This window comes from Erinaceus europaeus, chromosome 17 (assembly GCF_950295315.1).
Source record: "Erinaceus europaeus chromosome 17, mEriEur2.1, whole genome shotgun sequence".
NCBI classification, from domain to species: domain Eukaryota; kingdom Metazoa; phylum Chordata; class Mammalia; order Eulipotyphla; family Erinaceidae; genus Erinaceus; species Erinaceus europaeus.
In genome coordinates, this window is record NC_080178.1 from 53,392,211 (window position 1) to 53,417,209 (window position 24,999).

The following is a 24,999-nucleotide window of genomic DNA, read 5'->3' on the forward strand; positions in this document are numbered from 1 at the left end:
GCAGTGAGTACCTCCCTAACACTTCCTCTCCACTATTCCAATCTTGGGATCCATGATTGCTCAACAAATTGTTTGGCTTTGTATGTTAACTCTCTTTTCAATCACCAGGTTCCAGATGCCACCAGGATGCTGGCTAGGCTTCCCTGGATTGAAGACCCCACCAATGTGTCCTGGAGCTCAGCTTCCCCAGAGACACACCTTACTAGGGAAAGAGAGAGGCAGACTGGGAGTATGGACCGACCAGTCAACGCCCATGTTCAGCGGGGAAGCAATTACAGAAGCCAGACCCTCTACCTTCTGCAACCCTCAACGACCCTGGGTCCATGCTCCCAGAGGGCTAGAGAATGGGAAGGCTATCATGGGAGAGGGTGGGTTATGGGGATTGGGTGGTGGGAATTGTGTGGAGTTGTACCCCTCCTACCTTATGCTTTTGTTCACTAATCCTTTCTTAAATTAAAAATTTAAATAAAAAAAAAAAAAAACCCGGATTTCGGTGATAGCGCCGCAGTAATTAAGTGCAAGTGGTGCAAAGCGCAAGGGTAGGAGTAAGGATCCCGGTTCGAGACCCTGGCTCCCCATCTGCAGGGGAGTCGCTTCACAAGCAATGAAGCAGGTCTGTAGATGTCTATATCTTTCTCTCTCCCTCTCTGTCTTCTGTTCCTCTCTCTATTTCTCTCTGTCCTAATGACGATATTAATAACAACAACAATAATAACTACAACAACAATAAAACAAGTGCAACAAAAGGGAAAATAAAAAAAAGAAAGAAAAATCTTGTAAATGTTGGCACCTATATGGAAGGACTGCAGGGGATTTTGTTCGAAAGATGCCCTGTGGGAGTATGGAGGTAGCGCAGCAGGTTAAGCACATACAGCACAAAGCACAAGGACCTATGTAAGGAGCCCGGTTCAAGCCCCCAGCTCCCCACCTTCAGGGGAGTCGCTCACAAGCCGTGAAGCAAGTCTACAGGTGTCTATGTTTCTCTCTCCCTCTGTCTTCCCCTCATCTCTCCATTTCAGTCTGTTCTATCCAAACAAAGATGATATTAATAACCATAACAATGAAAAAAACAAGGGCAACAATGGGAATACATATTTAAAAACAACTTAAAAAAATAAATGATGTCCCGTATGTTTATGGTTTTGATTTAAAGCTTTTTAAAAATTTTTTAAATATGTATTCCCTTTGTTGCCTTTTTTTTAAATTGCTGTAGTTATTATTGTTGTTATTGATGTCATTGTTGTTAGAAAAGACAGAGAGAAATGGAGAGAAGAGGGAAAGACAGAGAGGGAGAGAAAGACACCTGCAGACCTGCTTCACTGCCTGTGAAGTGAATACCCTGCAGGTGGGGAGCTGGCAGCTCAAACCGGGATCCTTACACAAGGGGAAAAAAGGGGGAATAAAAACATCCAGGAGCAATGGATTTGTAGTGCAAGGACCAAGTCCCAGCAATAACCCTGGAGGAAAAAAAAAAGAGAGAGAGAACTTCTCTAGTCTAAATAACATCAAAAACATAAAGGTTCAAGAAGCCCAGAGGTTCCCAAACAGAATTAACCCAGACTTAAAGACACCTCGACACTTCATATTTAGAATGGAAAGGGATAAGGATAATGAAAGGATCCTGAAGGCAGCAAGAGAAAAACAAAGAGTCACCTACAGAGGAAAACCCATAAGATTAGCAGCAGACATCTCCACACAAACACTACAGGCCAGAAGAGAACAGCAAGATATCTATCTAGTGCTCTAATGAGAAAGGCTTTCAGCCAAGACTACTGTATCCTGCTAGACTGTCATTCAGACTAGATGGAGGCATCAAAACCTTCTCAGACAAGCAACAGTTGAAAGAATCAACTATCACCAAGCCTTCCCTGAAAGAAGTTCTGAAAGGTCTCCTATAAACAGTCAGAACACCATAATTATGTCATATATCAGAACACACTAAAAATGATGCTAAAATATATTCAATCTATGATATCAATAGATGTCAATGGTCAGAATTCACCTATTAAAAGGCACAGAGAAGGAAGATGGTTCCAAAAACACAACCCAACAATATGATATCTACAGGAAACCAACATAACTCAACAAGAAAGGATCCCAAAGGCTGCAGGAGAAAAACAAAGAGTCACTTACAGAGGAAAACCCATAAGATCGGCAGCAAATTTCTCCACACAAACACTAAAGGCCAGAAGAGAATGGCAAGATATCTATCTAGTGCTCAATCAGAAAAGCTTTCATCCAAGATTACTGTTAGACTCTCATTCAGAATAGATGGAGGCATAACAACCTTCTAAGACAAGCAGCAGTTGAAAGAATCAACTATCACCAAACCTGCTCTGAAAGAAATTCTGAAAGTTGTATAAACAGTCAGATCACCTTAAATATGCCATATAACAGAACACTCTAAATATCTACAATAATGATGATAAAATATCTTCAATCTATGATAACAATAAACATCAATGAGGGAACCAGGCAGTGCCACACCTATTTAAGCACTCACGTTACAGTGCACAAGAACCTGGGTTCAAGCGCCTGGTCCCCACCTGCAGGGGGAAGATTCACAAGTGGTAAAGCAGGGCTTCAGGTGTCTCTCTCCCTCTCTATCTCCCCCTTCCCTCTCCATTTCTGTCTCTATCCAATAGTAAATAAATAAATAAATGTCAATGGCATGAATTCACGTATTAAAAGGGGCAAAGTAGAAACATGGATCAGAAAGAAAAAAAAAGTCCTATGTTGTCTGTAGGAATCCCACCTATCTCAGCAAGACAAACACAGACTCAAAGTGAAAGGATGGAAAACTATCGTATGAGCCAATGGACCACACAAAAAAGGACAGGAACAGCTATGTGTATATCTGACACAATAGACCTTAAAATAAATAAAATTTAAAAAGATAGGGATGGACATTACTTAGTGCTCAGAGGATCAATCAAGAGGACTTAATGATGATCAACATTTATGCAACCAAGGAGAGGCTATTTAAATATATCAAATATCTACTGCAAGAGCTACAGCAATATATTAACAGCTAGTAACACAGTCATAATAGGGAACTTAAACATACCACTCTATTCACTTGAAAGATTATCTAGGCAGAAAATCAATAAAGAAATGAGAAAGGTAAATAAGGAGAGTAAAAATGGTGACGTAATCATTTTCAGCCCATCTTGGATGGAGCTTAAAGAAATCATGTTAAGTGAAATAAGTCAGAAACAGAAGGATGTATATGAGATGACCTCATTCACAGGCAGAAGTTGAAAAACAAGATCAGAAGAGAAAGCACTAAGTTGAACCCCAACTGCAGGTGGTATAATGCAGCAAAGTAAGACTCTGGAGTTAATGAGTGGGAGAGGGAGTTCAGGTCTTGGGACAGGATGATAGAGGGCCTATTGGGGGATGTAGTGTTGTGTGGAGGAGTGGGAGGTGTTATGCATGTACAAACTGTTGTGTTTGCTTTTGACTGTAGAGCATTGATTCCCCCCAATAAAGAAGAAAAAATGAATTTGCATCTACAGGGCTGTCGTCATCTGCATTTCTATTAGAGAATGTGCACTAGGTAGAAACCACCGGTTTGCATTAACTGGAGCAGTGGAGCACCAGTCCAAAGACAGTCTGCACTAGACACACCAGTGAAGGGTTTTGTGATCTGGCCTCTGGGTTCCAGTCTAGGGGTCTGGGACTTGGCAGCTCTGTTAGCATGGGGTTACTTACATTTTATCATTTTCAAGACAAGTTCATGCTAACTATGCAGTGAACAAGGGTGTACAAGGACATCTTCAAGGGCCTAGACATGAGTTTATTTGGAAGTAGTTCTACTTTTCCTTTTGTGAGCAACATCTAGTCTGTTTTCCACAGGGACTGCTCCACTTTACCTACCCATCAACAGTACACCCAGGGCCTCTGATTTCTTCTCCTCTCAGCACTCATTTCTGTTTGAATAATATCTACTCTAGCAGGTACTGAGGTTTTGGCTTGCATTTCTCTGGTGAGTACTCAACTTTTCCCACAATCCTGTTGTAGATCTTCTTTGGAGGAATATCTGGTCAGTGGTTTTGCCTATTTACAAACTTGAGTTATTTGGTGTCAGACGCTTTGAGTTCCATGAGTTCCCTTAAGTTATCATTTTGAATATAAACCTGCATTTAGATATATGATTTGCACAGATGTTATCCTATTACATAGGTTGTGTCTGGAGGAGTCACAGATTCTAACTCAACTTAAAATCTAAGAAGAGTAAAGTTTTTCTTCCTTTCTCTGCTGCTCATTTGTCATGTCTGCCTTTCAAGTTTTTTGTGTTTTTGTTTTTTATTTTATTTAACACAGTTCTGGCTTGTGTATGGGGAACAGAAACTGGAATTTTAAAACCTCACGGAAGAGAGTCTCTGCATAACTATTATGCTATCTCTCCATCTCTCAATTTCTATATCTGTAAATTACAATTCTTTTTCTTTTTTTTTTTTTTTTTTACCAGAGCAGTACTCAGTTCTGGATTATGGTGGTGTGCGGGACTGAACCTGGGACTCTGGAGCATCAGGCATGAGAGTCTCTTTGCATAACCATTTTGCTATTTACTCCCACCCTCTAATTCATTTTGTAAAATATTTTTTATTATTGAATAGAGACTAAGAGAAGTGGACATGGAAGAAAGAAATAGAGAGGGAGAGAGAAAAACCTGCAACACAGCTTCAGCACTTGTAAACCTTTCCCCCTGCAGGTGGGGACCATGGACTTGAATCCAGGTCCTTACACATTGTAACATGTGCACAACCAGATGCAACACAGCCCATCCTCTGTAAATTATAGTTCTAACTAATAATTTATCTTGTAATTAGTCATAACTTGATACTTGTTAAAATGTTCTGTACCAGTGGTATGGGATTTAGCCTACTAGGTAAAGTGTTGGACTCTCAAGCGTTAGGTCTTGAGTTCGATCCCCGGTAGCACATGTACCAGTGATGTCTGGTTCTTTCTCTCTCCCCTATCCCTCTCATAAAAATTTTTTTAAAAGTTTTGTACCATATTCTGAAATTGCTGATATACTGCATACCACAGTCACAGTCTAACTTGCATGGCTGATAGTTTCGCTTTCACCTGAACACAGATGATGAAGAAAAGTTTTTGTAATTTGTTATGTAACAGGGAATGTTCATAAATAGGACCTCTTTTTTAATATTTTATTTTATTTTAATGGGAGAGAAAAATAGAGATACAGAAAGATTAGAGTGCTGCTCAGCTCTGGCTTATGGTGGTGCTCAGGACTAAACCTGGGACTTCAGATCATCAAGCATGAAAATCTTTTGCAAAGCCACGATGTTGTCTCCCTAACTATGAATATGACTTTCTGTATGTCTAATCTTTCTATCAATTCATCTATACATCTAACTACCCAGTAAAAAGAAGCATAAAAGATCATTTTTATCATCAGGACAACTGCAATGACATCATAGGTACTCGTTATAATTGTAATAACACATAACATGTGCTATGCTGTATAGTTACAAGCACTTTTGTATAAACTGTATTAGCAGTCCTGGGAAACAATACTTTATCCCTATTATGTGTCTCTCACTGACAGTAACCCACTTAGTTGCAAAGTGACTGCCTTGCTGATGAGAAGTAGAGATGGAAGACTTAAATTTTTATTTTATTATCACACTCTTATTTTTTTCTTTCTTACCAGAGCACTGATCAGCTCTAGTTTATGGTGGTGCAAGGGACTGAACCTGGGACTTTGGAGTCTCAGGCATCAGAATCTCTTTGCATAACCATATGTTACCTATCCTACCACCCACCCCGTCTGTCCTTTATTATCTTCTTAACACAGTCATCACATACTTTATATCCCATATTTGTATCAGTCAGCTAGAGGGTTTGGGTCATTCTTTGGGAGGCACCAGATCCCAGGAAGAGTGTTGACTTCACTAGAAGGAAGAAGAGTTTCTGTTGCCAGCATGGCTCTCCACTGAGTTTCCCTAGAGTTCTTACCCCTGCCTTGAGTGCCTGTGCTCCTGGTGAAACCCAGCTTCCTGTGTGCCTCCCTGAGGAAAACTCTTGACTCCCAAGTCTCTCTCTTCCTCTTTGGTTTTGCATGAAAAAGGTCATCTCACTCTCCTTAGTGTCCTAAGCCCACTCACTCTGTACATGCACATTAATGAAATATCTTGTTGGCTGACGGCCCTAGCAATAGTCCTGATGGAGGGGGCTGGAGTGAAGCAATTTCTAGGGAAAGCCTCTGCTCTGGGAGGTGAGGGACACTAGTGATAAAGTGGCACTAGTGTCAAGAGAGATCAAGATGCTCTCTGCACCAGTGTTCCCAGTCCATTTCCTTGTGGGCCATATGTATGTAAACTATTCTATTTTACTGGGCCAAGAGCTATGAAAACCTGTGTGTGTGTGTGTGTGTGTGTGTGTGTGTGAGAGAGAGAGGGGGGGGGAGAGATGGGGGAATATAGTGGGAAGGAAAAAGAGAGATACCTGCAGCACTCCTCTGAGCTAGTCAAGGCTGGGAGCTTGAACTCAGGTCTTTGTGCCCTACCTGGCATGTCACTACCTGGCCTCCATATAGAATTTATTCCTATAACTCTTACAACAAAATCTGTGATGAAAGGTAGCTGTGCAGGTAGAGTATAGGACTTTGCATTTGTGGTGCAATGGTTTTGTGACCTGGCGTCAAGTATGGGAGAGTAATGCTGTTCTTTCCCTCTTTTTAATAAATAAACCAAAAACCCAACACAAGATACCAATGTCCATGTCCAGTGGAGAAGCAATTACAGAAGCCAGAACTTCCATTTTCTGTACCCCATAAAGAATTTTGGTCCATACTCCCAGAGGGGTAAATGTCAGGGAAAGGTGACTACAGGGCTCTGAACTCCAATTTCATCAGGAACCAGAGAGAGAAGGAAAAGAAAGAGAAAAAGACAAAAAAAAAGGGGGGGGACACACAAGTATTAAGTGTGACTTAGAAAGGAAGAGGAAGCAAGATCATAGGGAAAATGGGGAAATATATATAGAGAGAGAGACTGACAGTTGTACAAATAATAGTCAACCTATATTTGTGATCTTGGGAGAACAAATGCAGTATCCTATGGAGGGCATGGGGATAGAAAACACTGGCAGTGGGAAAAGCATGGAATTATACTCCTGTTATCTTATAATTTTGTAAATCAATATTAAATCACTAACAAAAATATTTTTAAAGTTAGGCAGAGAGAACCTATAATTCTATTCTTGAAAATATATGCAAGAGAAATGACAGCACATGCCCATTAAAAAAACATGTATACAGGGGACAGTGAGATACTTTACCTGGGAGGGTGTCTGCTTTGCCAGGTGCACCACCCAGGTTTGAGCTACTGCTACACCACATGGGGGCACTATCACACTGAGGAACGTTTTGGTGCTGTGGTATCTGTCCCTTTCTTTACAGAAAAGTGAGGCCCCAGAGAGGACAAAACAAAAACAAAAAAATAAAATAAACCTTGTACATGAATATACACAGCAACATTACTCATAACAGCCAAAGATGCAATCAACCCAAAAGTATGGCTAAAATGCGGTCTATCCATCTAGAGAGACAGCTCACGATCTAGGGGACATGCCTTGTCTAATTGTGTGGGTGGGACTCAAGCACTGGCACCAAGTACAAGGTGACATGGAAACAGGGGCAGCTCTGGAATCGTCTGTCTCTCCCCCTTTCTAGCTGAATGAATAATCAATCTAAGAACAATGAAATAACATATTAATGAGGCCCCAGTTCCACTGAGGGAAATGTGGCATAATCATGAAATGGAAAAAATATTTTTTAGCAAAAAATATGTATTATACATGCTGAAAATGAGTAAATCGGGAAAACATGCTAAATGAAGGAAGGGACTCACAAAAGACTGTACTGTGTGTTTTTGGTTGCATAAAAAACACTGGAAAGGGAAATTTGGGTTAGGAGATTGCATAGTGGTTATGCAAAAGACTTTTTTTTGCATTTTTAATATTTATTTATTCCCTTTTGTTGCCCTCTTTGTTTTATTGTTGTAGTTATTATTGATGTTGTTGTTGTTGGATAGGACAGAGAGAAATGGATAGAGGAGGGGAAGATAGAGAGGGGGAGAGAAAGACAGACACCTGCAGACCTGCTTCACCGCCTGTGAAGCGACTCCCCTGCAGGTGGGAATCCAGGGTCCCTAACCAGGATCCTCATTGCAAAAGACTCTTCTGTCTGAGGCTCTGGGGTCCCAATGAATCTCTGGCACCACTTTAAACCAGTGCTAAATAAAGCTCTGGTCAAAAAATAAATAAAAATAAAGGTGATCCAGGAGCTGACACAGTGGCGAAATTGTTGGACTCAAGCATGAGGCTCCAAGTTCAGTCAGTATATGGTAGTGTACATGCTGGAGTGAGGCTCTGGTTCTCTCTTTTAACAAGTAAAATAAAGATAAATTTATATTTTTAAAGACAGATTTGGAAAAAAGTACTCTGGGGGGTACTGGGACACCAGCTGCAAACTGTATTATGTTTTCTAGTGTATTGGATCCAGAAAATGGAGACTACTTCTTGCCTTACACATACTGTTTACTCGTATTCATTCATACCTTGTCTTCTATGACAGCTCATTGAATTTGCCTTCCCCAAATCCAGTCACAATAAAACTGCTAAGATGCCTTTCTGCATGAGCTCTTTGGGTTTCCTTCACCTTTCAGAAGAGATAACAGGAGAAATTTAGTTTCTTCAGTATTCTCCAAATCTAAACTGCCTAAACGCTAGCTGAGCTCTCCATTAATAACTGAACGTAACAGAAGATAACTTGGCATATTACCAGAATTTAGCTTGCCTGGGTTAACACATATATATATATATACATATATATATATATATATATATATATATATATATATATGACATTTATTAATAAAAAAATAAATGTCAGTGTATCTATTCCCATTCAACTGCTATCACAAGTGACCTCAGACTGGGTAGATGGTAACACAGGATTTCTCACAATTCTGGAGACTGCAAGTTTAAGATCAAGGTGCCAGCTTGGTGTGAGCCCTCCTCCTGGCTGCAGACTGCTCCATGTTATCGACATACCAGCAGGCACTAGGATGTCAGTATTCACAGGACAAATGCTTCCAGGCATTTCAAATACAAAGAAGCTCACACACATAGATAAATGTACTCATTTATGGTACAGATTCCAGATCTAGAAGTAATGCCACTATCCACTGGAACACAGATAAAAAGGTCTTATCAAGGGAGTAGGGTGGTAGCACAGCAGGTTAATCGCACATGGGGCAAAGCACAAGGACTACATAAGGATCCCGGTTCGAGTTCCAGGGTACCCACCTGCAAGGCGGGAGGGTGGTGGTGGTGGTGGTGGTGGCGTTTTGGGTGTCGCTTCACAAGTGGTGAAGTAGGTCTGTAGGTATCTACCTTTCTCTCCCTCTCTGTCTTCCCCTCCCTTCTCGATGTCTCTATCTTATCCAACAATAATAACAACAAGGGCAACATAAATGGGAAAAATGACCTCCAAGAGCAGTGGATTTGTAGTGCAGGAACCATGTCCCAGTGATAACCCTAAAGGCAGAATAAATAAATAAATAAATAAATAAATAAATAAATAAATGTCTTATCATAAAAAAAAGACACAGAGCAGATATAAGGAGGGAAACGGAAGGGCAGTGGACCATATGTGTAATTTTGCTTTTCTCTTTTTAAGAAGAGAACTGCTTGGAGTCGGTTGGTAGCGCAGTGGTTAAACACACATGGCGCAAAGTGCAAGACCCAGCATAAGGATCCCAGTTCGAGCCACCGGCTCCCCACCCTGCAGGGGAGTCATTTCACAGGCAGTGAATGAAGCAGGTCTGCAGGTGTCTACCTTTCTCTCCCCCTCCTCTCTCCATTTCTCTCTGCCCTGTCTAACAATGATGACATCAATAACAACAATAAGGGGAGTCGGGCTGTAGTGCAGAGGGTTAAGCGCAGGTGGCGCAAAGCACAAGGACCAGCATAAGGATCCCAGTTCGAACCCCGGCTCCCCACCTGCAGGGGAGTCGCTTCACAGGCGGTGAAGCAGGTCTGCAGGTGTCTATCTTTCTCTCCTCCTCTCTGTCTTCCCCTCCTCTCTCCATTTCTCTCTGTCCTATCCAACAATGACAACAACAATAATAACTACAAAAAAAAAAACAAAAAAACCAACAATAAGTACTACAACAATAAAAAGCAAGGGCAACAAAAGGGAAAACAATTAAATAAATTATATTTAAAAAAGAAAGCAGGGCAGAGGGTAAATAGCATAATGGTTATGCAAAGAGACTCTCATGCCTGAGGCTCCAAAGTCCCAGGTTCAATCCCCGGCACCACCATAAGCCAGAACTGAGTAGTGCTCTGGTTTAAAAAAAAAAAAAAAAGAGAACTGCTCAGCTCTGGACCTCTGGGGCCTTTTACATGAAAGTCTGTTGTGTAGATTGCTAAGCTACTTATAGCCCAATATTTTATCTTAAAAAAAATGGAAGTAGTGAGGATGAACGTGATAGCATCAGTCCTGTGTGCACACAGGGTCTGAGATTGAGCACTGGCACTATATACACCAAAGATTTTCTTGTTTTCTCTCTCTCTCTCATCCATATGCTCTCATCAGTAAGTAAAATGTAGAGAAAAAAAAAGTAAGTAGGATAATGGTTATGCAAAGAGGCTCCAAAGTCCCAGGTTCACTCCCCCGCATCACAATAAGCCAGAGCTGTGTCTTGCTCTGGTGTTTCTCTGTGTCTTTCTCTCTCTGCAACTCTCTCAAAAATAAAATAAATAAAATAATTTTTAAAATTTAGAACATATATGTAAAGTACAATAGTTAAGCCTAAATGTCATAGAAATCACTATAAACAGAATTCTCTTGTTCTAGCACACATACAAATAAATGTTAAAAAAAACTCATCAAAACATTTACAAATACTAAGATACTTAAGCATATACAAATAAACCAAAAGCATTCATAAAGTCAGTAATTAATGTCATATATCCACCTTCATTTTTTTAACTTTCCAGTACCAGGCTATTTTTTACTATATAAATTTTTTATATTTATTTATTTTCCCTTTTGTTGTCGTTATTTTTCATTGTTGATGTAGTTATTATTATTGTTACATAGGACAGAGAGAAATGGAGAGAGGATGGGAAGACAGAGAAGGGGAGAGAAAGATAGAAACATGCAGACCTGGTTCACCGCCTGTGAAGTGACTCCCCTGCAGGTGGGAAGCCAGGGGCTCGAACCGGTATCCTTATGCAAGTCTTTGCACTTTGTGCCACATGTGCTTAACTCACTACCCGACTCCCCACCAGGCTTATTTTTAAAGTATATATTGTTTTTTAAAGGAGTAAGGAAATAAGATGACATTACCCGAGTGAAGGAGTCAACTGAGGACACAGCAGCATTGCCTACAGGAGTTTGCTGAGCCACGCTATCCAGTAATTCCACTGAAATTCCAATCTGAGCAACAGATGGAGTCCACACCATATTCATGGCTCCAAAAGGATGCTGGATCCCTTCTCCTGGAAAAAAAAAAAAAAAGAACATATACACATATTTCAAGCCTAACTGGGGTCCATATAAATTAATTCATAAATAAGTAAGAACTTCCAGTGTAAATGCAGTAAAAGAAAGCAAGTTCTGATATAAGCAGTCAGGGAAATAGCTCCATTGGTAGAGTGCAGGACTTACATGCAGGAGGCTCCTGATTCAATTCTCAGTGCCACACACACCTACTGGAATGGCACTGTGGCTTCTGTCATGTGAATATAATGGTCTACCACCTATGGAATAAACTCAACCCTTTAAAAATCAGTTCTGAAGCAGACTGGGAGATTGCTAACAGTGTTGGAGTCTTAAGCATCAGGACTTGAGTTCAATGCATGGATTGCCGGAGCAATGCTCTGTTCTCTCAGTTTCATGTTAATTAATAAATTAAGTGGCTTGCTAGGTGGGGTCGGGAATGAAATACTGGGCTTGAAAGCATAAGGTCCGAAATCTTGATCCCTAGTTTCACATGTACTAGAATGATGCTCAGTAGTCCTTGCAGAGTAGTTCAGACAGAGAAGGGGAGAGAAAGATAGACACCTATAGACCTGCTTCACCACCTGTAGTGACTCCCCTGCACGTGGGGAGCTGGGGCTCGAACTGGGATCCTTAAGCCGGTCCTTGCGTTTTGCGCCACGTGTGCTTAACGCACTGCGCTACCGCCTGACTCCCAATAAATGTATTTTTAGAATTTTTATTTGCCCAGAATAATTTTATTTGCCCATAATTAATCCTCTACACCACCATAACCATAGCTGAGCAGTGTTCTAGCTTAAATATATATATATATATGTATATATATGTATGTATATATATACCTACATATATATGTGTGTGTATTATTATTTGAAAGTTTGCTTTTTTAACTGTAAAGAACGAGTTTTTACCATATTGCTAAATAAAAATACAAATCATCACATAACATTTCCCCCACCATGAAAAGTAGCTTTTTCTAAATTGGATTAAATTAGTATAGCTGGAAGTTGACAATATAAAAAGAGAGAAATCAATGAATGAGAGCAAGTATCAGATAAAAGATTTTCAATGTTAACTCTGAGGGAAGAATGGTTTTAAAGACTTTAAGGACCAGTTTTTAGGGAAGGCGAAGTCACACCAGCTATCTGACAAGATCCAAGCATGGTGGGGGGCCTCTGCAAGGTGAGTGGCCCTGGATTGAACCGAAACCACTCTGCCTTTTTGTTCCACTAATCATGATATTAATATTGGGTATTATTGGCTATTTTATAAGATTTTTTGGTTATTTTCCAAATGAAAACTGAGAAAATAGCAAGTTCCTAAGGAGAATGCTGTTTAACAAAAAACAACCCCTTAAAGACCCCCTGACTAAAGAGGTCCAAAACAGCAATTGGCCAATTATCAGATAAGCTGTCTGTAAGGCAATTCCTAGCTCCCCCCACCCCTTTATCATCCCGGTACCTACACCACTAGCAGAAAAGGTTAGAGGGAAATATAGAGAGCAGTGGGTTCTTCCCACAGCCTTGAGAAGCTTATAGAATAGGGGTAGACTGTTAATTTGCTTCATAAAAACTCACCTTTTAGAAACAATAGCTACTCCAGGAAGCTTGCTTAGGGATAATTAATCATAGTTAAAATTAAAGCAAAAACAACCATAAGAGCTCAGTGAGTGCTAAGGCACAGCATCAAAGCCATTTCAATGAAACACGAAAGTTTCATTTACAAAATAAAAAAGGGGGAGATGGCACAGGCACTGTCATGCGACCTGCTTGACACACTACCAGCTTTGCAGGAAGTTCAGCTTGCTGGACTCTCCAGGCCAAACTGAAACCATCTTGCCTTTTGCCATGTATAGGTCTTGGGATTAAGCTCTGTGTGGTCTTAATAATATTTACCTATGGCCAGGCTCAGAGCCTGATCAATAACAAAAGTAATGACAAAACCTGCATTGCACCCTGTAAGATTGATCATAATGGAAAAAGGAATATCAGTAATGCAGAATTTTTCAGGAGACTCCAAGAGGAAGAATTGTTTCCCCATTTATCTACACCACTTCCTTTAGTAGTCCCCCTAAAACATAGAGAAAGATTGGTGGTTCCCACAGTGGAGGGGGCACCTTACATAGCCTAATTAATTAATGGAAAGTTAAGGTACCTGCCTAGATACATACAATGGGCCTTTTAAGCTACCACCCACCATGCTCCCACTTCCTTATACAGGAATAGTACATGAGAATCTAGGTCACATAATAAGCATACAAAAAAGCAAGCTTTATTTTATGGGGTAAAATTAAGTATCACCTTGCTTCCTTCTCAGTAAGGAACAAAACAAAACTCCTTGATCAAACAATGGAACAGATTATATGAAAAATGGGCTGTTCAATTTGTTTAAGGCCCCTAGAAACGTAACAAGCTTGAATTTTCTATGAACCACAGCTTCCGATGCCTAGGGGCAAGAGGATGGCATAAACATACATAATAGGGAGAATATTAATCTTAATCAAAAGGACATCTGACTAGCACACAGGTACAGGAAATAACAAAAGACCTAGAAACTGTGATGTGATCTCTAGGGAGAAAAGTGCCCCTGGAATGTGAATATTCCACAAAGCAGGTGTTCCCTACCTGTGCTGTGCTTACTTGGTGATTTTTGTTTTAATAATCTATACCTTGGTGATTTCTGTATTAATGATCTATGCCTTATGAGACTATAAAAATAAAGTTCTGCGTGAGCATGACAGAGATGTCTGCCTGAGCTTGATTCAGCATCAACTCACTCATCTCTCATTGTTGGCCAACACCCCTCCTTTGGGATCCCTGAGACCTGCTGGGGCTGGCCCCTGGCAGGTTTTAACATTTCCTGAAAATTTCACCAAAGAAAGATCTATAAATGGCCACTTGTACAGATTATAACTCTTAAGAAAAACATACAATGAAGTTATAATCTTTTTTCCAATTACCTGATCTTTCTATAACTGTAAAACTTTTAGATGTTTTACTTTGGTTTTGAATTTAGTTTGGAGAGACCAAAGCATCACTGCAGAATTACAGAGCTGAAGGTTGAACCCAGGGCCTTAAATATGCATGTCTGTGTTCTAGCTGCTAAACAAACAAGGAAGCTTGACTAAAAAATTAACTAACTAATTAATTAAATAAGACACTGAGATAAAAAAACCTAGTTTTTAGAAAAGTGATCCTAATAACTCGAATATTTACTGCAAATATCAAAACCCTTCTTAAATTTTCAAGCAAATGAGAAAAACCATAAATGTGTTTAAATGCTCTAAAAAACACATTCACTATACATAACTGGTCTGAGATTTTTCAGTGCTTTTAAAATTATTCTAAATTATGTATTTATAACTACTGGATAGAGCCAGAGAAATTGAGAAGGAAGGAGACAGAGAAGACACCTGCAGCGCTGCTTCACCACTTATGAAGCTTTCCCCCTCAGGTAGTGACCAGGGGCTTGACCCTGGGCCCTTGTGCATTGCAACATGTGTGCTCAACCTGGTGCATCACCACCTAGTCCCCTTAAAATTATTTTAATTTTACATGTTAACTTTCCAGATCTGTCATTTCTATCAACACTGAATGTACTTCACATAGTCTACCTTTTAGAATATTTTGAGATTTACAGTTAATTCTTTATATATATGGTATGTATTGAGAGTTTCAAAATCCTTCTTCCCAGTCTTTTCTCCTGAGCTTTTGTACTTGTTTTGCAGTCTGAAGCAATGATGCTGCAGTCTCAGGCAGCAATGATGAATACATGCACCCATAAACATTTTGCAGGGACAGGTGACATAGATGCAACCAGAAAGGATGCTTCAGTACTGTGATTTCTTTCATTCTAACTCTCAATAAAATTGAATATTTTTAAAACTTTAATTGATTGGATTTAGACCAAATTAGCAGGGCAGCCTAACAGAAAGGTCCTAAGAAGACACATCCCCAAAACCTAACTCTGGTTGAACTCAACAAATGATACTCAATGCCTGAACAACTGAGAGAAAATGTAAGATCATCAGATAAAGAAAGGACTACAAAAGTTGGTTAAGGGCAAGAGACTGGCCCACTTAATAATGGCCTGTTTGGTCAATATCGTACCATCTGATCATCAGGGGCCCTACTTAGGGAATCCTTGGATTCCTATACACATATACTGGGCCTTGAACACTAAAAGGTCCCTATCTCCACTACTGCTGGTCACTTCCATAAGGAACAGCCTCTTGGGGGCCTTCCAGGACCTTGGCTCATAAAGCAATGATGGTAGAGATAGCCCCAGACTCTGAAGGGAGGCTGAGGGTATCCTGCCCTTCCACTTGAAAAAGATTGATCCTGGAATGAGTATAGCCTGCAATGGTCCTCAGATGTGACCATGAGCTATAAGCTAAGACCAACAGGGACTTAGAGGTTACACAGGCTCTGTGATAAACATATATATATATGGGCCCTGGAAAAAATGGATGGCGGTAAATAGTTAATTTTAGGCACATATTTTTTCCATAATAATGGGAGCTACTCCCTGCCCTTATCTGACTGTCTAGCCCTTTTCTCTACTCAGACAATATTCTCATCCAACTTCAGACTAGCCACCAAACTCAAGCGCCTTGCCTCTTTGTATTCAATGTCTCATCTATCCAACAACTGAAATGCTTCCATCTGGTAATTTTTGCTACTGAAGAAAATATGAAAATCTATACATTTCTGATTCTGCTCATTAAAAGCAAATCTTAAAGATGGCATTGTCTTGTATATTATTTCACTGCTCCTGGACTATATTATATATATATATATGAGAGAGGGAGAGAGAGAGGAAGAGGGAGAGAGAGAAGGAGATAGAGAGAGAGAGAGAGCCAGTGAAACATGTCACTTGGAAAGTGTGTTGCTTTGCCATGTGCATAACCCAGCCTGAAGCTGAGTCCCCATAGCACTAAAGGAAGCTTTGGTGCTGTGGTCTCTTCACATTGCCTCTCTCTCTCTCTCTTTTTATACCAGAGCACTGATCAACTTTGGCTTATGGTGGTGCGGGGGATTGAACCTGTGATTTTGGAGCCTCAGGCATGACAGTTTGTTTGCATAACCATTATGTTATCTACCCTTACCCATCACTCTGCCTCTCTCTCTTTTTTTAATATTTTATTTGTTTATTTATTTATTTATTTATGTTCCTTTTTTTGTTGCCCTTGTTTATTTTTTCATTGTTGTTGTAGTTATTGTTGTTATTGCTGTTTTTATTGTTAGATAGGAAACTTAGAAATGGAGAGAGGAGGGGAAGACAGAGAGGGGGAGAGAAAGACAGACACCTGCAGACCTGCTGCACCACCTGTAAAGCAACTCCCCTGCAGTAATTTGAAAAGTGCTGAGAGAGAGACCTCATAATATACTGTATAGAATGGTTAAACCAACAAGAATAAATATTGGGAAAATTAACCAGGATCACAGTCCAACTAAAAGGCCCCCAAAGAGTGAGGCACAAAATAATGAGGTCAACATACAAACACTAGTTAAGGAAATAGTGACAGGAGTGTGTAAAGAGTTTGAAAGAATTCTCACCAGATATGCAGAAACAACAAATGAGACACTGGAAGAAAACACTAATTATCTCAAGGTTATTAGAGAGATGAAAGCTGAAATAGCTGAGCTAAGAACACAACAGGCTGGAGAAGCCAAAACAGTATCAGAACAGGATAACAAAATAGATGAACTCTCACACCAAAGTAAAAGACACTGGGGTGGGTGGGTGGGGAGAATACAGTGTCCAAGAAGGATGACAGAGGTCCTAGTGGGGGCTGTATTGTTATATGGGAAACTGGGGAATGTTATGCATGTACACACTATTATATTTACTGTTGAATGTAAAACATTAATTCCCCAAGAAAGAAATAAAAAAATATATTTAAAAAATAGATGAACTCCAGAAAACAGTAGAAGGGAGAGAGAATAAAATAAATGAGGCTGAAGACAGAATGAGCAAGTTGGAGGATGACTTAGAGACAACTAAAAATGAAATTAGAGATCTCAAAATGACATTAAGAGATACTGACATAAACAACAGAGACCTATGGAATCACTTCAAATGAAATAATATACGAGGTGTTTTTTTTTTTTTCCTTTTTGTCCCTGATCCTGAAATCTGATATGCCAGTGGATCCAAGTTATTGTCTAGGGAGATGATGTCATGGCTGAAAAAGGAACAGAAATCTGCATCAGGAAAGAGACTAGCTCCCTAATATGGGAAAGGTGTATAAATATTGTTGACTATAAACAACATCGATTTCATGTGATCTGGGTCCCCTATTGAGTTTAGGAGCCTATGTGACCTCTATATCCCTCTAAATCTGAGATCACATTCTGTGGTCCTGAGTAGGAACATTCCATGTTGCTCCAATATCAATCCATCTTCCTCAGATGTAGCATAGAGCATGTTGTCCATCCTCCCTTTGGAGAACAAAACATTGTCTACCATTTTTTAAATATATTTTATTTATTTATTTTATTTTTGATAGAGATGAATACACAGAGTGAGAAAGAGAGAGGAAGAGAAAGAGAGAGAAAGAGGGAGAGAGAGAGAGAGAGATAAAAAGAAATACCAGAGCACAGCTCAGCTCTGGTTTATGGTGGTGCTCAGGGGGATTGAACCTGGGACTTTGGAGCCTCAATCATGAGAGTCTGTTTATATAACCAGTATGCTATCTCCCCTGCCCTCTCTATCATTGTTATCCAAGTTGAGGGCAAGGTCCTATGGGGGCCCACAAAGAGGTCTATTGAGTTGTTGCTATCAGAAATGACCCATAAAAATGGAGAGAAGTATTTATTAGAGGTCTAGGCCCATCAAACTAGTATAGCCACAAGCCCTTTCAAATTTAACTAAAATATGCCTACTAGCTATCTACAAAATGGAGGACCTGCCCCCAACTCTTCATCTGCACTATTTCAGCCCTTAGGTTCATGATAGGTTAACAATTTGTTTGGCTTTCTGTGTTAACTTTCTTTTCAACTACCAGCTAGCATGATCCTAACCAGAATTCCCTGGACAGACAACCCCAACAATGTGTCCTGGAGCTCTGCTTCCCCAGAGTCCTACCTCACTAAGGAAAGAGACAGGCTGGGAGTATGGATGGACCTGTCAATGCCCATGTTCAGTGGAAAAGAAATTACAGAAGCCAGACCTTCAACCTTCTGTAGTCCATATTGACCTTGCGTCCATAATCCCAGAGGGTTAAAGAATAGGAAAGCTATCAGGGGAGGGGAGGGGATGTCATACAGAGTTCTGGTGGTGGCAATAGTGTGAAGTTGGTTGCTCTTATCCTATGGTTTTGTCAATGTTTCCTTTTTATAAATAAAAAATTTAAAAAAATAGAATAATAATAATATATGTATTATTGGCTTACCAGAGGAAGAGGAGGAAGGGAAGAAAGCATTCTTCAGTAAATAGTAGCTGAGAACTTCCCTACTCTACACACATAAAAGTTCAAGAAGCCCAGAGAGTCCCAAACAGATACAACACACACTTAAAGACAACAAGACACATAATATTTAGAATGGAAAGGAAAAAGGATAAAGAAAGGATCCTGAAGGCTGCAAGAGAAAAACATAGAGTCACCTACAGAGGAAAACCCATAAGATTAGCAGCAGACTTCTCCACACAAACATTGCAGGCCAAAAGAGAATAACAAGATATCTATCAAGTGCTTAATGACAAAGGCTTCAACCAAGACTACTGTATCCTGCTAGACTGCCATTCAGATTAGATGGAAGCATAAAAACCTTCTCAGACAAGCAATAGTTGAAAGAATCAACTATCACCAAACCTGCCCTGAAATAAGTTCTGAAAGGCCTCCTATAAACAGTCAGACCACCATAAACATGCCATCTATCAGAACACTCTAACAATCCACAATAATGATGTTAAAATAATTTCAGCATATGATAACAATAAATGTCAATGGCCTAAATTCACATATTAAAAAGCATTGAGTATGAAGATGGATCAGAAAACAGAACCCAACTATATGTTGTCTATAGGAAACCCACCTAATTCGACAAGACAAACACATACAAAGTGAAAGGATGGAAAACTATCATACAAGCCAAGGGCACACAAAAAAGAGCAGGAACAGCTATTATCATATCTGACATGATAGATTTTAAAATGAATAAAATTTAAAAAGATATGGATGGACACTACCTAACTCAATCAATCAAGAGGATTTAACATTATTAACATTTATGCACTTATTGAGAAGTCATCTAAATACATCAAACATGTACTAAAAGAGGTACAATAATATACAGACAACAACACAGTAATATTGGGGTATCCAACACCCCACTCTCTCAACATGACAGATCATACAGGCAGAAAATCACTAAGGAAGTGAAGGAGATAGGGAGATGGGCGGTTGTGCAGCAGATTAAGTGCAAGTAGTGCAAAGTGCAAAGACCAACATAAGGGTCCCAGTTTAAGCCCCCGACTCCCCACCCGAAGTGGAGTCACTTCACAGGTGGTGAAGCAGGTCTGCTGGTGTCTTTCTGTCTCTCTCTGTCTTCCCCAATATCTCTATTTCTCTCTATGCTATCTAACAATGATGACATCAATAACAATAATAACTGCATCAATAAAAAACAACTAAATAAATAGATAAATAAATAAATAAAAGAAATGAAGGTGCTAAATGAAGAGATAAATAATCTAGAACTATTGGACATATTAAGAGTCTTTCACCACAAGAAACTAATACACATTCTACTCAAGTCCACATGGGTCATTCTCAAGGACAGTCCACATTTTAGGCCACAAAGACAGCATCAGCAAATTCAAGAGCACTGAAATCATTCCAAGCATCTTCTCAAACCACAGTGGTATGAAACACTTAACAATCAAGAAAAAATGACTAATGGTCCCAAAATGTGGAAGCTCAACAGTACACTACTTAACAACTACAGGGACAAAGAGGAAATAAAGGAAGAAATAAAAATATTTCGAGACTATATGAAAATGAAGACACAAGCTATCAAAACATTTGGGATACAGCTAAGGAAGTACTGAGAAGGAAGCTGACAGCCATACAAGCACACATTAGGAAACAAGAAAAAGCACAAAGAAACAGCCTGACTTCATACCTTAAAGACCTAGACAAAGATGAATAAAGGAAACCTAAAACAATCAGAAGGACAGAAATCACTAAAGTTAGGGCAGAAATAAATAACACTGAAAATAAGAAAACTATAAAGAAAAATATCAATGAAAGTAAATGTAGGTTCTTAAAAAGAGTAAACAAAATCCACAAACCTTTAGCCAGACTAACAAAATTGAAGAAAAAAATAAAAGGGAGAAGATAAAAAAAAAATCAGATTGTAAATTGAAGAGGAGATATCAAAAAAGACAGCAGAGATTTAACATATCATGTGAGGTTTCTATGAACAACTATATGCCACCAAGTTAGAGAACATGGACTAAATGGACAACTTCTTAGATACCTACAAACATACAAAATTAAATAAAGAGGAACTAAATAATATGAACAGGCCCATCACAACTAACAAAATTGAAACAGTTATTATAACCTTCCCAAGAATAAAAGACCAGGGCAAGATGGTTTAACAAATGAATTCTACAAAACCTTCAAAAAAAAAAGAACTCAAACCTAAGGAATCCAGCAAGAAGCTTTTGGAAATCATCAGGACATACAGTAAGGTATCAAGCTATAAAATTAACATTCAAAAGGCAGTGGCATTCCTGTATGCTAACACTAAACTAGAAGAAATTGAAATCCAGAAATCAATTCCTTTTACTATAGCAACTAAAACAATAAAATATCTAGGAGTAAACCTGACCAAAGAAGTGAAAGACTTGTACACTGAAAATTATGAGTCACTACTCAAGGAAATTGAAAAAGACACAAAGAAGTGGAAAGATATTCCATGTTCATGGGTTGGAAGAATTAACATCATCAAAATGAATATACTACCCAGAGCCATCTACAAATTTAATGATATCTCCATCAAGATCCCAAACACATTTTTTAGGCGACAAATGTTTATCTGGAACCAGAGAAGACCTAGAATTGCCAAAACAATCTTGAGAAAAAAGAACAGAACCGGAGGCATCACACTCACATATTTCAAACTGTATTATAGGGCCATTGTCATCAAAACTGCTTGATACTGGAACATGAACATACACACTGACCAGTGGATTAGAATTGAGAGCCCAAAAGCGAGCCTCCATACCTGTGGACATCTAATTGTTGACAAAGGGGCCCAGACTATTAAATGGGGAAAGCACAGTCTCTTCAACAAATGGTGTTGGAAAAACTGGGTTGAAACATGCAGAAGAATGAAACTGAACCACTATATTTCACCAAACATAAACGTAAATTCCAAGTGGATCAAGGACTTGGATGTTCGACCAGAAACTTTCAGATACTTAGAGGAAAATAATGGCAGAACGTCTTTCCACATAATGTTTAAAGACATCCTCAATGAAATAAATCCAATTGCAAAGAAGACTAAGGCAAGAATAAACCTATGGGACTACATCATATTAAAAAGCTTCTGCACGAGGAGTCGGGCAGCAGCGCATCTGGTTTAAGCGCACATGGCCCAAAGCTTAAGGACCAACCTAAGGATCCAGGTTTCAGCCCCCAGCTCCCCACCTGCAGGGGAGTCCTTTCACAGGCAGTGAAGGAGGTCTGCAGGTGTCTTTTTTTCTCTCCCCCTCTCACACTGCATAATAAGAGTGATCCATTATCCACAGCCACTAAGTACCCTTTCTCCAGGCCTCCGATACCATTTGTTTAAAGGGCATTTTAATCCAGGGATTCAGTTTCACTTCTAGTTCCTTCTACAGAAAAACAGTGCTACAAAATATGTGCAAAGACACATGCAAGAATACTTGTTGCAGCATTGCTGGTGAAACGCTAAGGAAATATGAGGCCACCCCCAAATTTCCAGCAGTTGGAACTTGTTGAATGAGGCATGGTGCTGCTCTTCAAAATAGGACTGTTTACTGCCCACAAATCAGTGGGTTGCCTAAACAACATACTAAACTTCTTGTAACTCAGTCTCTTGAAACAGGAGATATCAATAGCACCACATCAAAAGGTTGATTTTAAAATATAACATAGCTAGTACACAGGAAAAGTTTGCTATGGCACATTGCACAGTCAGCATCTATTACCCTTTGACTCTAACCTAAGCAAGATTCTTCAAGTCATCCCAGACAAGTTTTCCTCAAACACCAATGTGAATATAGTCTTGCTCAAATATGTGCCCACCAGAAGGGAAAAAAAAATAGAAACCCCCCCTAGTGTGGCTATAACACAACTCAACTCAACTCAACTCAACTCAACATTTATTTACTTAAATATTTATCAATGAGAAAGAACCAGAGCATCACTCTACCACACATGATGCCAGGGAGTAAACTCAGGACCTCATGTTGGAGTGTCCAATCCTGTATGCCATCGAATCTACTTGATCTTCAAGACTTTCCAAAAATAACCCTATCATGCCATCCTAAAAGCTCCCTCTCCACTTGAAGGTGCAGATGTTACTAGTTGATGATTCTAACTACTACCAAACGCAGTTGGCATTCTCCCACTTTTATCCCATCCAAGCCCACTGAACACTTTAGAAATGTTACCTTCCATAGATCTGTTTCAACCAGTACACAGTTTGTTTTTTTTGAATCCTGCTTATCTGTGATATGAATATCATCAAACGTTGAGCTGTGGGAGTATCATAGCCAATGAGCTTTATGAGCTTAACTACTGTTAACTGAAAAAAATTTCATCACAAAACTCCTTTTCAAAATCCAAGTATTAAAAATAATCTCAGGGAGTTGGGCTGTAGTGCTGTGGGTTAAGCACAGGTGGCGCAAAGCACAGGACCGGCATAAGGATCCCGGTTCGAGCCCCGGCTCCCCACCTGCAGGGGAGTCACTTCACAGGCGGTGAAGCAGGTCTGCAGGTGTCTATCTTTCTATCCTCCTCTCTGTCTTCCCCTTCTCTCTCCATTTCTATCTGTCCTATCCAACAATGAAGACAACAATAATAACGACAACAATAAAACAAGAAGGGCAACAAAAGGGAATAAATAAATTTTTAAAAAAATTAAAAAATAATCTCAAACTGAATTCACAGTAGATTAATTCAGGACTCGCTACCAGCTGCAATTCTATCAACAAAGCTTTTTGAAATATGACAACTAACACGTTCTGAGCAGAGTTAAGAAATGTACACATCAGGGGCTGGGTGGTGGCGCACTTAGATTACACATTTCCATGCACAAGGACCCAGGTTCAAGCTCTCAGTCCCCACTTGGGGAGGGGGGCAGCTCAGGAGTAGTAAGGCAATGATGCAGATGTCTTTTTCCCACCCCATCACAATTTCTCCCTGTCCTATCAAATATGAGAAAACTACAATCAAGAAAAAGAAAGCAGACACTGTATTACGGAGTCTCCTTGCATAAAAATTCCTAAAATACTGGTATCTTCCCTAAAAAAAAAAGAAAAAAAATGTATAAATAGTCCAACAGATCCTGATGGTATACCAGACGCTATAAATACATATACCCACTTCTAACATATACTCACAATTTCATAATATCAATACTTTAAAAGAAGCATCATTCTTGGAGAATGTTGAATGGAAATCAACTCAATTTCTGTAATTTTTCTCAAAATCTAAATTATTTATTTATTAGTAAGACAGAGGTTATGGAGGAGAGGAAGACCGTGGTTTTCCCCACGTGGTTGATATTTTCATAATCAGGCAAGTCAAAAACAAATTTATCTTCTCCTACTTCCTGTGCAGCTCTTTGCACCTGGAACATACGAAATTCTCCCTTAGTTTATTTCCCACCAAGGTTACTACTGGGGTTTGGTGCCAGCACTGTGAATACAACACTTCCAGCGGCCAGTTTTTCCTTTTTTTCTATTTTGTTGGATAGGACAGAGAAAATTGAGAGGGAAGGGAGAGGTAGAAAAGAGAAAAACCTGACACCTGTAGACCTGCTTCACCACTCGAGAGTATTCCCTGGGCCTTGAGCTTGGTGCTATGTGCACTTAACCAGGTGCGCCACCAACCAGTCCCAGTTCACTTATTATTATTTTTTATCATTGTTCTTAACTTCTCTTAGTTTAAAAGTCTAGTAGGTTTCTATTACCTTTATAGTGCAGCTGTAAGCTCTACTTCCAAGTATAATCAATTACAATCATTATAACACTAATAATCTAATAATAGTGAATCTAATATTCCATGTCATTAACAAATAAACCAGGAAAGCATAAAGCTTAGTGATCTAAAATAAGTATTTAAGAGATCACTGAGTGAAGGACATCTTTAAATAAAAAACAGATTTGTAAGTATCCAAGGAGGCTCTGAAACAGCTGACTCGGATAGTACAGAGATTTGCCATGCTCAAGAGCCAGGTTCGAGGCCCGGTCCA

The 24,999-nt window shown here is 39.4% G+C and overlaps 2 pseudogenes; one reads left to right on the forward strand and one right to left on the reverse strand.

The window, feature by feature from the left end:
- The window catches only part of LOC132533964 (protein SET-like), a 74,347-nt pseudogene extending 62,835 nt beyond the window's left edge, over positions 1–11,512 (reverse strand).
- Positions 1–24,999, forward strand: part of LOC132533795 (NADP-dependent malic enzyme, mitochondrial-like) — a 321,330-nt pseudogene that overhangs the window by 93,218 nt on the left and 203,113 nt on the right.